The sequence below is a fragment of the Phyllostomus discolor genome, chromosome 2 (genome assembly GCF_004126475.2).
Source record: "Phyllostomus discolor isolate MPI-MPIP mPhyDis1 chromosome 2, mPhyDis1.pri.v3, whole genome shotgun sequence".
Lineage (NCBI taxonomy): Eukaryota > Metazoa > Chordata > Mammalia > Chiroptera > Phyllostomidae > Phyllostomus > Phyllostomus discolor.
In genome coordinates, this window is record NC_040904.2 from 198,520,665 (window position 1) to 198,538,178 (window position 17,514).

At 38.1% G+C, this 17,514-nt stretch overlaps 1 long non-coding RNA gene across 6 annotated transcripts in view; it reads left to right on the forward strand.

Moving 5' to 3' along the window:
- The window catches only part of LOC114513433, a 93,803-nt gene that overhangs the window by 64,983 nt on the left and 11,306 nt on the right, over positions 1–17,514 (forward strand). For all 6 annotated transcript variants that reach the window (XR_004901681.1, XR_004901683.1, XR_004901684.1 and 3 more), the window contains one exon: positions 16,140–16,339. This is a non-coding gene — a long non-coding RNA (uncharacterized LOC114513433). The remainder of the gene's footprint in view (positions 1–16,139; positions 16,340–17,514) is intronic.

Genomic DNA, 17,514 nt, shown 5'->3' on the forward strand with positions numbered 1-17,514 from the left:
TTTTCAGCATTTTTGTAATCATTAATAGTCAAAAAGGTCACCTATGAATTTTTCAAGATAGCATTCTCTTTAGCAGACAGTAATTCTAGAAAAAACTTGGGTAATTTTGATCAAACGAACTATTTCTTATGATTCATTTGACAAAATAATAAAAATACTCTGGAGACAGTAAATGCTCCAATGTTACCTTTCCAGCTAATTATGAAGGTTAGTTCCCTCCCATTAGTTTTCAAGTGAATTGGAAGCCTACCAAATGTAGTGAAGTGACGTGTGGCTTGTTGATGCATTCATGCTATTTGTATGAAGATTATCACATCACCTCTATACATTATTTTGGGATCTAGAGAACTACTTAAGAACTACTGAACTTGGACTGAAATGACTTTAGCATTAGTGTTTCTGGAACCATCACTGACTGACCTTTACTCAGTTTCAACAGGTATCTATCTGTTGAGTGCCTCCTTTGCTCCAGGTATACCCTCCTATCAGTGAAGTGTCTGGGGCCACGTTGTATGAACCAGAAACTGAGACTCGAAGTAGAGAGTGATTGACAGAAGTCAGCCAGCCAGCCAGGGGCACAGTCTAGGTCGGGGAAAACTGGTTCCACGTTCCGAGACTTCCTTCGCCAGAGCTATCATTGTGATATGTATAGAGTTCCACTTTGCTAAAACTTGGTGACTGTGAGCAAAGGATTTTTAGGTGAATTACAACCCTTTCTTTATACAAAGGAATTTACCGAAATGAATTACTCCTCTCCTGAGTGATTTCTAAGGAAGTGAGAGAGGAGTGGTTTAGAGTGCCTAAGATTATTTACCGGCACCTGCATCCAGTGAACTTGACTTAGTTGGTTCATTTCATGGGGACCGGAAACTGTACTCTCCAAATATGTGTCGTTAGGATCTCTTAAAATTTGTCTTTAAAATGTTTGTGCTTACCTACCTTTCATTTAAAATTTATAAAGAATTCTGTTTAACAGTGTCAAAATCAGAGGTACCATTGTCCCACCTCATAGACGTTCATTGGCTTAGTGAGTCATTTGACAAGCCATTGATAAATGGGTCTTCACATTTTATAATTTCTGCTCTTGAAACTGGGTATGAGCACAGTCTATTAGATTTCTGTTCCATAGTGAACTTTTTATATTAAATGTGTTTAAAGGAATATGTGGGGAAAATGTTTTCAATAAACATAAAAAATAAACACACAAGTTATACGGAATTACTGCAATATGTAAAAAAGAGATTATGCTACTTGAGAAAATAATTTTGGTTCTCATTTCTTGATTTTTATAAGAACGAAATAGTCAACCAGTAGCCCAAGAAGTAAACTGCAAGATTAGCCTAAGGGGTTCCAAAAATTTGGAAGCGACATATATTCACTTGGACACCAAGTTCACCTTTGGGAAGTTGATTCTTTTTGTCTGAAAACTCTCTGAGCTTGGCCCAGAGACGTGTGATAGGTCTCAATCCATCTCTGTATTTACTCGCAGGGCCTAGAAGAGCGCCTCATATATGGCGGGTACTAAGGAAGTGTTTGTTAAATTATATTTAAAGGGACTATTACCATGAAAATTAAGCTAGGGACACTAGACTCCAGTCTTCGTTATAAAGGCCTGATATTGACACTAAGAGATAAATCTAAGTTTCAAAGTCTGAAAAGCTAAAAAAATTGAGGTCTATACACATACTGATAAGTAGGTAGATACAGATATGGATATGGATATAGAAATAAATGTATTTCCATATGTACTTCAGAATGCTGTTTAAAGTGGTTTAGTTTTTCCTTTCACTCAGCTTTAACTCTGGGCCTATCAGTTTCATCTCATCCATAATTGTTAGTTACTAGTTAATCAGTTGTAACTTACCAACAGTTAAACTAGTTTTTATGACTTGATTAGAATTGATTAGAATATTTGTTTATTTTTAAAAACTTTATTTATTTACTTTTAGTTAGTAGAGGGGAGGGGAGGTAGAAAGAGAGAGGTAGAAACATCTATGTGAGAGAGAAACAACTATCGGTTGCCTTTGGTGCTTGCCCTGACCAAGGACTGAACCCACGACCCAGGCATGTGCCCTGACCAGGGACTGAACAGGCAAGCTTTGAGTTTGTGGGACGACACCCCAACCAACAGAGCCACCCTGGCCAGGGCTGGACTAAATATTTAATCAAAATAATCACATTGGTTTATATTTGGAGAAAAACAGGAAAAAATAATTCACAATATTCATTTTGAAATCAATTTAAACAATAATAAAAGGGCATTGATTAAAATAATGGAAGTCTAAGAGTATTTGCAGGGAAATAGAAAGTTACTATGTCGAGTCTAACTGCGGATGAGCACTTTGCAGCAAAGAACAGTGTGGAACATGACGAAACACGCAGCGAGCATCTTCCGTAAGAGATGCTAGGCCAGAGGGAGGAGCACGTTTGACCAGCATCTCTTCTGACGATACAAATGCTTGAGGATTCATTAACCATTTGAGTCCTGCTTGATGATGATGATTAAACCATTAAGCAGATGTGAATCAACTTTACTATGTGGAAACATTGAGGAAAACATTTATGAAAAATACGATCCAATTTCTGAAAATACAGACCAATTAAAGTTTGAGATTTAATTTAGGAATTTTCACTCTGTCTGCATGATGTATATATTAATGATAATTTCTCTCCCCTCATTCTTCATCTTCATAAGCAAAAGGAGATTTTTACTTATTGACATATTACTGAAAAACCTAGCTTTTCTCCAAAATTACACATTTTTTGCATAAATGTGCCTAATTACCTGAATTCAGTTTTGATTAGCAGTGTTAATTGATGCAGCTGTGGATGGTATCTGTTTACCTAAATTACCATGTGCAAACAGCAATATGTCTGGAAGTGAATATGCTAAACTGAAAATACTAATTAGCTAAGACGGATTGTTATTCAAGTCACATTGTGGAGCTTTCTAATGAAAGCCGGGATGTGTCAGGGTTTTATGATATTCAGACAGAAATGTCTATATTACATATAATTTCTAAATTTAATTCATAAGAACAGATGGGATGTCAGCCAGGGTTCTTCTGCCTTATTCCAGTATTAATGTGACTATTTTACTCAACTGGAGATAGAGTCATATGTGTTTTGTAAGAAACTCGTCATGCTCTTTGACAATGTGCCAACCCTGCACATTCAGACTCATCTCTTTCTTGACCAATATATATCCCAGGTTATATCCAGCTATTGTCCCGAAGATAAGGATAAACTACCTTGCAAGTTTAATTACATCAACTAGCTAATTTAATGAAGTCTAATGGCAGGAAGGTTAAACAGACAGCTTACTCTCAGTAGTACTTTACGGATGTTTTCTTCTTGTATTCCAAATGAATAATAATAATAAAGTTTGATCATAGGATTTTTAGGAATCAATGAGCAAGGGCTGGAAGGCGAGTTCTCACTACCTTCAGTTTGTTTGATCTTTAATCATTTAAAAATACATAGCAAAGCAGTGCTTATTTTACAGTACCAGTTTTAAAAGCTTTACAAGTCTTCTCTGTATCTTTGGTTCCCATTAGTTTTGTCCTAAAGTGTGACCTGCTTTGCTTAAGGTTTCTCTCCAAAGAAAGCATTAATCTTTTACCATCTGCTCTGGCACTCAGCACTCATTAATGGCAATGTGACTTAGAGGTAGCCAAAGATTATAGTACAAATCTTTCACATCATATAGTGAAGATATAATGGACCCATTTTTCCTTTCCCAAGAGGCTGAATAACCATGCTTAATGCATAAGGAGTCTCTTCTTCCCAAAGGCTGTGAAAATAAAGCCTCTTGACTCAAACTTAAGAGTTTAAGATCCCTTATTAGATATTTTAAGATGCCATGAGCAAAATGGGGATAATTTTCATGATGTAAATTTGAACATAATTATAGTTTAGCATATTTAATTTAGGTTTAAGTGAGGATTATAATTACCAAAAAATTGAATTATATCAATTATGCTAATTTCTGTCCCCAAAGTTTTGTGTAATTTGGGTTCCCTAAGATAGGTTTAAATCCAGCAAAACTACAATAGAATCTAGTACTAAAAATTAAAAAAAAATGTGAAAATGACTTTTTACATCTTAGCTACAAAAATGTTCAAGTACTGTTAACTGGCCCAGGAAAACATGAAGTGCTTGAAATAGCTTAAATCTAAGTGGATAAATGAGACATTAAGCCCTGCTTGGACCATTTGTGTCCTATTTTCTATATCAATACCAATTGTAGCACATTATTGCTATTTGCTGTCTAATCAATGAAGTTCATCCCAGTATTTTTAAGTAAAATTAGTGTGTGTTATAGTGATGATTACTTAATACTATGCTTTGAAAAGTCACCTTCTGAATTGTCTTGTCTCAATGATCCTTTTAGCCTTAGTCCTTTCAAAGATGCTTAATGTAAAATTCCTTTATTCTTGTAATTTCTTTTTTCTTGAAAACTTGGAAGGGGTTATTTCCCGGTGGCTATAGGTGGTTTGCTGAATGTTCTGTGGACAGTCTACACAAGTTCACTATTATAGACACAAAATGTGTGTGCGTATACACGCACATTCATAAAATCACCTAAGCAAAGAGTTGAGTTTAAACACTAGAGTTGGCCAACCAGTTTGATTATTAGGTGTGTTTACTTTCTGTGCTGCTGTGTTCACTAAAACAACTGCTAAGTACATAAATGTAAGTCTGTTTTCAGAGCACGGATGAAAGAAGAAAAATCTCCACCGTAAAGTTCAGCCATCTATTCTGTTCAGAGTCATGTTTGGGACACTTTTCTTATCATGAAATTCTCTAAATGTTTTAGTGAATTTTCTTCGCCTTCCTGTGTGGATGCTAACTTGTTTTCTGTCAGAACTTTTAAAATAATCTTTCTTGACACATGAGCATTTTCTACACCGCAAACTTCAAAATGGGAAAAGAGGTCAGTAATGCAAAATGAGAAATGGAGTTAAGGATTTTCATCAGAACTTCCGATGAAGTGTCTTTAGGCAAATCACTGAACTTCAGTGTGCAAATTAGTTAATTTTAAGAATAAATAAAGCTAACTTTCTGCTTTCTAAAGGATTTATCGCTGTGCCCAAGGTTCTACAGATCTGTAAATGAAGTGTATGAATCTTTTCTTTGAACTCTAATTGGCATGTGGGAGAAGCAGGTCAGACTAAGTTAAAGGCTGAGGGACATAATCCTTTGGAAAAAAATTTGATTTAGTTTTATTGCTTCTAAGTACCACTAATGTATTCTAAGATTAATTTGACTCTTTGCTTCCCGTATGCTGATTTCTTTCAAAAGGATAGATAATAGGCTCCCCAGGGGTATCTTTCATTTTTTTAGTAGTTTATTTTTTATTGTAGTTTTTCCCATGTCAAACCTCCCCCTCTGTCTTCACAGAGTTCTTCCATGAGAAGCGGTGTGCACACAGTAGGAGCTCTCAACACAATCCTTGGTTAATAATCACGGCCATGAATCCCTTCTATAACTCTCAGTAGCCTAGATTATGGGATACTGGGTTGTCACTGATCCAGGGGCTGTAAATCTTCTGAAGACATTTTTTTTAATGCAGACCTCCTGATTATTTTGAAAAGGTTGCATATTTTTAATCCATTTATGTTCTGGTCAACAGAACCCTACTATTTCCTAAAGGATTGGACTCACTTGAACTTGCTCCCGAAACCATGTAACATATGCTACTGTTGAATTAATGCAAATTTCAAATGAATGTGATTTGAATTGGTAAGCAAAGCTTTGTAGACAGGCAGACTTAAATGCATATTTTGCCTCTGATAATTTGCCAGCAGTGGGACCTTGGGACATTTTCTTAACTCTTTTGGACCTTAGTTTACCCATCTGCAAAAGAGAGTTAATAATACCTATGTAGAGTGTGTTAGAATGAGCAAACTACGTAACGTAGATGAACACCTTAGCCCCATGCGTACCATCAAGTTGACACCATATTTAACAGATACATATAATTACTATGTAAAACACAGTGGCTCTGCATCAAAAGCCAACGTAGGTGGTTAGATAATTTGTTTTAATGTGGCATTTATTAACTCAAAGTATTATATAATAAAGTCATTGGAATTTACTACCAGTATATATATAAGCTCATTTTGTCCCAGGTAAATGTGTGTGCATGCATGTAAACATATCATTTACATAAGAACAAAGTTAAGCACTTGGTTTTTCAAGGTCTGTGGTATGTAAACTCCTGGCATTTTTCTTTTCTAATAATTTCTTACAGCTGTATAACACTTCATAGCCCCAAAATAATGCTTCACACAGTATCATATGTGATCTTCACAGTAACGAGATAGGGCAAGTGACATTGCATTTTCTTTGTAAATGGGGTTTGCAGAATTGTTAAGTGGCTTGCCTAATGGACAGGGAAGAAATGAAGGTAGGAGAATACACTTGTAATCATTTTCCAGACTGTGTAGAAAAAAAGAAGTTGATAATGCTGTTTCTCCATGTAGCACTGGTACATAGTAATGTGCCAAGTGAATATTATATTCACACATAGGGCCCAGTAATGAGTATATTATGAAATCCAGGACATTCTCAAGGTTTTCACAGCAAGAGTAGAATTTGTTTGTCCTCAACAAACGTTAAGATATTCTGACTCATTGCATTATTCTCAATAGTTTCATTTTTACTGGTATTACTAAGGCTTGTGTGGAAATGGCGTGGGCCATATTCAGAAAGGCTGGGACTAGGAACTTGGATGTCTTTCAGGTCTGGACAAAGGCCCAGAGGTCTAAACAGGGGCAGAAATCTAGGGATTCCTTAAGAAATTAGCACCTGAAGCCAGATTCCAGAAAAGTTTATTTTTTCATATAAGGAGCTAGTCCCAGGAGAGGCAAAATGACCCTTTTTGCATCTATTTATGATTTATTATATTGGGGAAAATATTTCAGGGATCCAACAAGTCTCTTACAGTTACTTTGTGCTTGTGAGATACAACAAAAAGCACTATAAGAATATAGAAAGTACAAGTCTCAGCACCTGCAAGGATTTTAAATAATTATCCTTAATAAAAAAAACATATTATATGCCTTTTCTAGCAGCAACACTAGAGTTTAAGTGGCAAATTCTTCATTGTTTAATTTTAAGGATATTAAGTAATAGATTTATTCATTCAACAAGCATTTCTTCCTCCCTGCACTGGGTAGTGGAATTCAAATGGGGTCTTTGCAGTCCGATGATCTGGGTGTAGCTCATTGGTGGTCCACTAATTAAAGGTGGGGCAAATTATCCAAATCTTCAGCATGCTTATCTGAAAAGTGGGGTTGATCATAGTAAGACTGGCTTGGGGAGTCACAATGTTTATAAGGCACTCCCCGCTGTGCGGGGCACACACAAGTGCTCATTATTTCATGAAAATGAATGGTCTTCCACGGCAGGAATGTTAACGTAGTTGGAATGGAGATACACACACCAAGAGCAGCTACTGTGGGATGTGAATGAGTACAATCTAACATGGTCCAGACCCCATAGGTGCTGTCAGAAGTTAGGAATGGGAAAAGCCTCTTGGCGAAAGGGAAAAGAGTAGCAAAAATACTTTCTAAGCAGTGTGGTGCCTACATTCCAGCCCTGCCTTCAGGATATAGGGCCAGATGAGCATCTCCCTGGAGACCACTGTTAATCTGGGAACCTACAACATCTGTACAATTGAAATAGGACCAGGGCCCAAGCTCAGCAAACACATCAAACATGAGTTCCCATTCAGTGTGGTTGAATAGGACACCATCCATCCCTGGGCTGTGATTCATGCAGTAGACGGACTTGATAGACACTGGGTTGTTGCGTTTTTCAGATAGCACGCATGGTAGGTAGAGTTTGGGTATATTTGGACTTGTCTGGTGTTCTTATGTCCAGAAATTCCAAACTAGATTTTCGTCCTTAGCTTGTCAAGCTGGTTGTAAGCCCACTTAATGAGGTCTGCCGGTGGAATGTCTTTGATGTTCTGTGGCCTTTCTGCTTAGTCTCAGCTACTCTCAACTGTGGCTGAGAAGTTAATGAAGTTACCACAGTGCTCGCTTGTCTGCGGCTTTGGAAAACACACCTCGTATGTGTTTGGGTATTTAAATTCTGTTTTCTAGCTTTTAGGGTTTATATCCTCGTGCTGCATTCAAGTGCTATGGAAATAAGACCAGATGGATGTGACAACCAGCCATTCGGGAAATTACATACACATTACATTTCAGAAAACCAGTGTACATATGTCTGACTGGATGCGCTCATATGCTGGATTATTTTTGTTGCATCCAAATGGTTGGGATTTCAGTGAAGTCATTACCTCAAATGTCAGCTGGAGAATTCCTTTCAGAGGAAAAGCATGGGCCTGCAGTGAGCTGTTTTGTGGAACGCAGCTGACTGTGGGGACAGAGGAAAGGTCACTGCTATTTTCAACCTTCCTTTAGTTTTCTCCATCATACTCGTCACTGCAGACATTGTATTATTAATTGTTCAGTGTCTATCATTCCCCTAGAATATAAACTCTATAAGGACAGATGATTTTTCCCCCTTGTTTAATGCTGCGTAGTGGTTGGCATGTAGTAAGCACTCTATATGTAATAGAATAAATTGGCTATGATGAGGCCCTGGCTGGGTAGCTCAGTTGGTTCGAGTGTTGTCTGGATATGCCATGGTTGGGGGTTCAAGCTCTCTCTCCTTTCCTCTCTCTCTTTTTGTCTCTCTCAAACCAATTTTAAAATTTCTCTTAAAAATTGGCTCTGAATGGGTAACGAAATGGTATTTAATTCCCCTTTGTGCTAAAGCCAGTAAAACATGGAGATCTTTTTTTGTCTTTTAAATAATGAACATGCAATTATGAATAATGATGATGATGATCGTCATCATGCCTAGTCCTTATGGAACATGACGTTTACTATGTTCCAGGCACTGTTCTAAGGACTCTCAAAAACCTTCAGTGTGGGGGTGCTATTCTCCCTATTTTATGGATGGGGGATAGGAAGCACAACAGTGGGACATGACAGAACCAAAATTCAGAGCCATCTGCCTGCCCTTCTACATCTCACATGTTGTTTCAAAATGTGGCTTCCAAGTTTGGAAAATTATTTTAGGTTATTTTAAGTTATTTTAGGAATTTACCCACCTTTTCAATGAGCAAAAATCATCCACGAGTTCTGAGCTATATTCTTTTTTATTGAATTTATTGGGGTGAATTTGTTAATAAAATTATGTAGGTTTCAGGCGTATGATTCTATAATACTTCGTCTGTATATTGTATTTTGCATTCACTGCCCCAAGTCAAGTCTCCTTCTGTCACCATTTATCCAACATTTACCCTCTCCTACCTCCCCCTACCCGCTGTGTTCACCATACTCTTGTCTGTGTTTATGAGGTGTTTTCTTTTCTTAATCCCTTCACCTCTTCCACCCAGCCTTGTGTCACGCATCCACTCTCAGACAGCTGTCAGTCTGTTCGCTATAAGTCTGTTCTCTACCTATAAATCCGTTTCTATGTTGTTAGTTTATTTTGTTCATCAGATTCCACATATGAGTGAAATTATATGACACTTGTCTTTCTCTGACTGGCTCGTTAAATGTGCTATTCAGTTCAACCTGGCGGTGCAATGACGATTACTCCTATTTAACTCTGAGAAATAGGAATCTGAAGAGGCAATCACTTTTATTATTTTCTATTACTCTCGTCATTGAATTGCCTACCTACTTGATCTTCTGTGGAAAAGGGAAAGGAAGACAGACTAGATGATAAATGCTAGCAAAAAATGTGTTAATAAGCCCACAGAATATTGTCAAGCTGGATGGAAACATTGGTACTGGGGACTCCACCTTGGCTTACCGGTGGTTCCTCCAGTTTCACTCCTACTGACACACAAGGTTCACAGAAGGTTCACATGGCCACAGAAGGTTCAAATTTAGATTTGAAGCCAAAACATATTATAGAACTTGTAGCAACAAATATGCCTGCCCGATTGGGTTCGGTTAAGCTGATACTAAAGATTGGTTTCTATACCTGAGCACAGACCTCCCATAGTGGTGCAGGCTTTGTCCCAGAAGAAATAGAGAAGCCAAAATAGAATTGTGAATCACCTGCAAATTGTTGAAAATCACCTCTAGATACAGAGGTAGTCAAGGAGTGGAGAGTATGTAGAATATTATGACTGGCAAATAAACCTTCAGGAGAAAAGCACAGTTTTCAGGGATTTATCTGTGGACTGGGGAACCATGTTCCATGGCCATAAGAACTGTATCTTCACTAGAATTAAGAATTGTGTTCATTACCTATCTTCCTGCAACCTTTCCTACTGTCCTTCTATACAACAGTGCCATTTTACCAGTTCATTTCCGTGATGCCTCCTCCAGTTAGTTCAGGAGCCCGGATCAATCTTCCTACATCTTTTCTTCTCCTTCATTCATCAGTTCCATGAAATTCCATTCAAAAATGAAATAGCTTTATTTTGGGCTCACATAATTCTATTGATTCCTTTTGTATAATATGTATTTATATGCTATACAATCTTGATATTACCTAATGTGGTAGCATATCAATTCCTTCCCCTACTAACTGAATGAGGTAATTCATGCAAAATGCTTAGCAGTACTAGTACATGGTAAAAAAAAAAAGCTCAATAAATAGCATCTATTATTAGGCACCAATTACCTATAAATATATTTTCATATATTGGGAGAAAATTAGAGAAATCAATTTTTCACAAGACCCTTTGGATGAGACCATGATTATTCCCATTTAGGGTCAGATAAACAAAATGATATGTTTATATGATTTTCTTGGACTTCGTAATCATATTCTCTCTAGTCTGCTTCCTTATAACTTCCTTTTCGTATATTATGAAATCAACTGGTCTTCATCTAACAATCATTACCATCATCATCATCATCATCACCATGGTAAGAGTATCTCCAAAAAACACTTGTCAGTATTTACAGAGTACGTTATAGCTTTTAAGGCACTTCCCTTATGTTTTCTTCTTTCCACAACACTTCAGAGTTGACACTGTAAGTAGACAGGACACAAATCATGTTGCCAGTGTGGGGGAGATCTAGGATTAAGAGTCTTATTCTCAGATGGTACATCACAACGATAAATGGGAGATTTGTGCAATTACTAGCACAGCAGAGAATTCTTAATAACACCTGCAGGCATGCCCCACCTTCAGAGAACAAATTTTGGAAAAGATTTTTTGGACTAATGAGTTATTGAACTTGACCTTAGCGAACATAGACATTCTCTCCTATGTCTCTTCCCCTCTACCCTCTAGTTCCTGACGTTGGAAAGGGTTCACAGACACTGACATCCAACTCTTCAAGCAGGCAGAAAGGCAAGTAGGTAAATCAGGGCACAAGGCTGGGAATAATTGCTTTTTCATCCGGATTTTCATATTCCAAGGCCAGAAAAAGAGCAGTTTATGCTATTTTTTAGAGCAGCTTTAGATTTATAACAAAATCTAGAGGAAGGTGCAGAGATTTTCCCATATATCCCCCTGCCCTCACACATGCATAGCCATTCCCATTATCAGCATCACTCACCGTAATGGTACATTTGTTACAAAAGATGAACCTACATGGCCACATCATAATCACCCATAGTCAATAATTTACTTGAGGTTTCACTCTTGCTGTTGTACATTCTGTGGGTTTGGACAAATGTACGACATATATCCACCATTAGAATATCACACAGAACAGCTTTACTGCCCTAAATATCCCTGTGCTCTGCCTATTCATCTCTCCCTGCCAGCCACCGCCAGCAACCACTGCATCTTTGTTCTGTGTCCATAGTTTTGCCTTTTCCAGAATGTCATATAGTAGGAATCAAACAGTATGTAGCCTTTTCAGAGTAGCTTCTTTCACTTAGGAGTGCCTCTTTGAGATTCCCCTATGGCTTTTCATGGCTTGATAGCTTGTTTCTTTTTAGCACTGAATAATATTCCACTGTCTGGATGTACCATAGTTTATTTATTCATTTACCTACTGAAGGCCATCTTGGTTATTCAGATCATGGAACGGGATGAGGAAAAAAAGTCCTAAGGATGAACGAAGGATGAGCCGCCTTCTGCTCATTAATGGTTCTAGTACTGCAGTGTTACTATGATTTCACAGAAATACTCACATGTCGTGACAGTTTGGGAGCTGAAGAAGAGATGGGTGGGCTTTACAAATTATTTGTGTCATTGGATAGGATGAGAAATGGGAATATGCCAGTTTCTTATTTAAACAACAGATCACCAGGTGACAAAACGTTCCAGATAACAGACAAGATTTATCTGTGGATGCGATGCTGAGTGCTTCCTCATCGCAGGCACAAGAGGACGTGGGAGATGGAAGAGGATGATTTATGTAAAACTAAAGAGGTGTGCCTCGATCGTTATTATTGATGAACTATTGCTACTCTTCCATCTTTGGAGGGTCAAAGAAAATAACTTTCTTGCCACCTTTCTAAGTTTTTCTGGCTGGGCTAATAATCATATCAGCGTGAGAAAGATAATAGGAGAAAACATCCAAAATTTATTATGTGTCTACCTGCAGGGTGCCATAAGATGTGAGACCAGAAGACACATTGGGCAGTTGAGGTTTAGATGCCCCTCTGGATAAAGGAGAGGGAGGTAAGATCTGGGATTTCAAAAGGAAAACAGGCAGTTCACAGGTAGATGAGAAAGTGCAAACAGGTGGTAAACGAATTCTTGCTAGGCCCCCCAGAAACAGTGGGACACAGAGGGGGAGCACAATATCCTTGGCCGGATTTCTTCCTGTCTGCCACATTCAGTCTGTGTTTTGAGGCTCAGGTGAGGCTCCCTTCCTTTAAGGAGGTTTTTCTATCTGAAGTCTTTAGGCAGGTAAGGAGGGAAGGTTTCAAGATTCTTTCTGAGTCATGTGTTTCTTAATAGCCAGTTGAAAATCAATATCTCCAAAGGCAAATTTGGGGATGGTAAAATTTCAGTCTACATCACATCATAGATCCCAAATTTGGATCTCACCTTCATCTTCATCCTTGAAGAGTTTATATCTTAGGTAGATGAACATTGCTGTTTTTGCTAGCTTGTTTTCTTAATCATTGAGATTATATGAAATGTGTGTGTTAAGAAGATTTATTCTCTCATGTCTGTTTGTAATCAAGGTAATTTTAGTGGAAAAGTAAATTTTTGTGACTTTGACTATTTTGTGGTAGTGGAAGTAAAGAAAGATGTATTTTGACCATATATAAAACAAATGAACAAAAATTCTACTACCTGCCCTGGCTGGTGAGGCTCAGTGGATTGAGTGCCAGCCTGCAAACCAAGAGATCACTGGTTCAATTCCCAGTCAGGGCACATGACTGGGTTGTGGGCCAGGTCCCCAGTAGGGGGTGTGCAAAAGGCAACCACACATTGATGTTTCTCTTCCTTTCTTACTCTTACCCTTCCCTCTCTCTAAAATAACATGTTTTTTAAAATAAAAAACTCTATAAAAGTACTGTTATTAGCCCTATTTTTAAAAAATTCTACTAGTCAAATGTTAAAAATAAGCATTGGAGGTTGACCTGAATTGTTTATAGTTTTATCAAGTTCCAGCAGACTTCAAGATCTGAATGCAGAAACTTTGGGAAGAATGATTGCAAACATCAATACAACAGAAAAAAGATTTTAGAGTTTGTAGGAAGACAGGATGCCCGAGATGCCTGGTTATTCACCTGGAATAATTTTAAACCCTGAAAATATCTGTCCATCATTAGCATTAGAATGAGACCCTGTAAGAAGTCAGGATATCCTTATGGGAATGAACTGTTAGAGCTTTAAATCCTTTTTGGATTGCAAAAGAAAATGTGTTTTACCTTATCATATGACCAGTGGAGCTTTGTATATACATGTCTTTTCTATACATATGTACAGGGTCCAGCGAAAGTATCGCTTGCTTCAGTGTGGTTGGTAGGATAATAATATGGGTGTAGTCATTTATAGTTTTAATTTGAACATTTCACATAAAATGTCACATGGTGTGCTTGAGTGTGATATTGTTATGTTAAAAATTACATGCTTATGATTTTGCAATAAAATGGGGGTGTTTTTGTGCCAGACGCCTGTATTTATTTGATTGGTGAATCTGGCCTTTCCCGGCATAGCCAGAAGGAGCCATTCTCAGAAGGCATGCAGGCAATCAAAATATTTTCAAATTCCAGAAGCCAAAGAAACCTAGCTTTGGTTTTTATTTACTGGTGTGTATCTTTCTAAACTTGAAAAAAAAACAAACAAAAGAAAACTGGCCTCTAGTTCAAACGTGTAATGAACTAGACCTCTCTTAGTCCTAACAGATAAAAAAGATAAGGATCAAAGGACAGTCAGCAGGAAGGATGTGTGAATGATGTCTGGTCTGTCTCAAGACCTGTGGTCACTGATTTAAGTTTAAACAGAAAAGGGGAAACATTAGATGAATATGTTGTGTTCACGCAAAGCAGCCAAAACTTTCTCAGTAACATGCTCATTACACGCTCAGTTAGGTAGCTATATTTGTTCGGAGAACTTAGGTGTGAGGGTTTTTCTTTCTTAGTCCCCACCCTATTCTGGACTCATAACCCTGTCAGCAGTACACTAGGTACTGATGAGGCAACATAAACAAACATTCCAGAAATTGATGAGTATTATTTGCTGGCCACATAATTGTTGACATAAAAGTAGGTATTAGATGCTACAGGATAGGTTCAAGGCCTGTGCTCCACAGAAAGAGAATGATGTCATTAACCAAAACACACAGTGTTCGCTGAGGAACTAATTAGCACCAAGCAAAAGTTCGAAGTTGAAAACAACTTGAGAAAACCAAGTGGTATCATTGGCAAAGAACCTATTCTTAGTGTTTTAAATGTTGTATTGACAGCCAGTAAAAATAACTAAATATTAAAAGATCTAAAATAATGTAGATGGTGTCTAGGGATCGAGCCACTGACTGTGTTTTGACATTTTAACATGGGGCTCATTTGGGGAATTCACTTGTGTCGCTCATTTAAGGTGTGTTTGGCAAACCCTTACTTCCTTGGAACCACATAAAATATTCATGGGTTTCTGTCTGTGGCCCCAGAGTTAAAATTAAACCCCTGCTCTTGGTGTCATGAGACAAAATATTTCCATAAGTACCTTTATATTTTTTTACTTTATTACCTCCAGTGCAATTTATATTACCACCTTCATAATCTCATGCCGCCGTGGATCCAGAAGAAAACATCGTATTTCCTGGTCCCTGTCCTTAAGCAATGTCTCTGGGCATATATTCACCCACGTACAGACAAAGTGAGGTAGAAAGTAGGCTTACCAAATCCCAGAGTCACCTTTACTGAGCACCCACTATATTATAGGTGGTGTGTGTGTGTGTATATATATATATATATATATATATATATATATAGCCTCTAGTTGTCACGACGACCCAGAAAAGTAGACCACACTATCACTATTTTGTAGAAGAGAAAAATGGAACTGTTTCATGGACTTCTCCAAGGTTACCCAGAGCAGATTTGTAAATGAGGCTCGACTCCAAAGACCTTCTTCTCCAGATCACACCACCACGTGCCAGCTCGCTACCATGAGAGGTGGCGCCAATTTGAAATATGAAAAGAATCAGTGCCGTTCAGGGTCCATTGTTCACAAAAACGTTAAGCCCACTTTTCAACCGAGTCTCCTCGGTCCTCTTGATGACGGAATGACCAAGCCCCGTACCTCTCTTGCTACCCAGGGAAAGATAGAAAGTTAGCTAAAGGAAGGAAAAGAAAAAGAGAACGAGGATATTAGATCTGTTTATTTGGTGTCGGCTTTTCGAGAAATTAAAAGGAAAATACTTGTCTGTGGAGTTTTCCTGTTTAAAAGAGAACGGGGTGGAAGGGGGGAAAGGGCAGACAGAGAACGCTGATCTGGTGGTACTGAGCAACAGAGCGCTGGTGTGGGGGTCGTCTTTCCATCTCCCCCGTCATGCCACCCTTCACTAAAGGGGAATATTCTGTTTGGCTTTCAGGCCAAGGAGAAGTGCACGTTAATTTTATATTTTCTCCTAACTTTCTTTTGGGGATAAAAGCGTTTTGGTTTTCTGCTGTTTATTATTTCAAAGGCATCTATATGCTAATATGGTTATGCTAATTATTTTCATGTTTCCCCTTAGGTTATGCATCATATCACCCACCAGGGAGGATCATCTCTCATGAAAACTTTTAAATTTGATTTTGAAAATTATTCAGAAAAATTTAAGCCACGCTCTCTTCCCATGTAAGAAAGAATATGCTCTGGAGATTCCTATAATTCAAGGAAAATGGACCAGGGTAGCACTTGGGTTCTCATGCTACCAAAAATCCTCTTATGCAGGTACACAAAGCATTTAACATTGTGACCCTGAAATGTTGGAAGAATAATTAAAATAATAATCTAATAATAGGTTTTTAGAAATTGCTCAATTTCAATGTTGGATCCAGAGAGGAGAAAGGGAAGGCTATTTTCATTCTCCACAGCTTCTGAGGTGTGTTAATTGCTTCTATTGCTATAAATACTATGTTTTAATTGTATGTCATCGTTTCTTAGCATCATTTCTAGAAACTTAATTCTAATAATATTAATGCCTGAAGCTGAGTTTCTGCTTACAGAAAAAAAATCCAGTCAAGAAAAAAAGAAAAAGAACTTCATATAATGAGTTTGCTTGATGTTTTCTTCCAGCTTTTTTATTACAGAGAAAAATTTTTATGAGGCTGTAATTTGTTTTGAGAGCAGATTGCAATTTAAAAAAGAAAAAAAATGTAGAAGTTAGCCAATTAACCTGTCTTAAAAATATTTTTTCAGCCATCTTCTTTTGAAGATAACCAAGACTAAAAAACTGATTCCTTGACACGAGATGTCACAACTTAGATCACTTTGGAGGGTTTTTTCACATTTCTCCCTTGGTTAAACATTGGACTCCTTTTGTTCCCAAGCATTTCAGGGGTACAAAGAAAAGACCCCCATTTCACACTCCTCTGTATTGTTCTCTGTCCTGCTTAAGAAAACCAAGGAATCAGAAGCAGTGGGGGAATCACATTCCAGACTTAAGTTCATTGTGGGTTCCGCCCTCCTCCTTGCCTATTCCTCTCTCCATCTTTTAGTCGCTGCACCGAATTTCATTCCTATTTTTGAAGAGCTCCCACTTTTAGACCTCAACAGTGCTTCACTCTGCAAGAAGTGCAGCCCAGCTGCTGCTGTTTCCCCTCTTATCTCGTTTTAATGCCTCTTGAGCTCCAAGGCAGCTTTGACATTAGCCGAGTTCGCATTCGGGGCTAGGAGAACGGTCTTCTGAAAGGGGGCGGGACAAGTACACTACCCCCAGTGGAGACAGGTTCCCGGACCACGTGTGCTGGAACTGGCAGCCAGCAGCCTTTCAACGCTGCCAGGCATCGCCTTTCTTTAGACAGGGAGCCTCTTCGCCGGGGGTGCCTTTGGTCAATCGGTTAGAATATGGGATTGTCAATTAAGCATAAAATAACATAACGTTGAGACCTGGCTATGTTTGGTAT